Source organism: Penaeus monodon, chromosome 30 (assembly GCF_015228065.2).
Source record: "Penaeus monodon isolate SGIC_2016 chromosome 30, NSTDA_Pmon_1, whole genome shotgun sequence".
Taxonomy (NCBI): Eukaryota; Metazoa; Arthropoda; class Malacostraca; order Decapoda; family Penaeidae; genus Penaeus; species Penaeus monodon.
Window position 1 is genome coordinate 16023627 of NC_051415.1, and position 230 is coordinate 16023856.

The following is a 230-nucleotide window of genomic DNA, read 5'->3' on the forward strand; positions in this document are numbered from 1 at the left end:
TGAATACTTCTTGTAAGAATCTATATATTATTAATTAAATTCATGCCTATACTTGTTTCGTATGGGACAAGCATATTTTTTTCTTCTTCTTTTTTGGCTGAAAGTTATTATTTTTTTATTATAGTGAATTTTGTGTGTGGTCTTTTGTGATGTAGTTTGAGTAACAACCAAGAGGCAAACATAGCCAGTTGTGTCAGTAGTTAACATATGGTAATAGGCAGTCAGCTATT

General features: G+C 30.0%; 1 protein-coding gene across 6 annotated transcripts in view; it reads left to right on the forward strand.

The window, feature by feature from the left end:
• Positions 1-230, forward strand: part of LOC119592560 (early endosome antigen 1-like) — a 107753-nt gene that overhangs the window by 103914 nt on the left and 3609 nt on the right. The window lies entirely within an intron of this gene.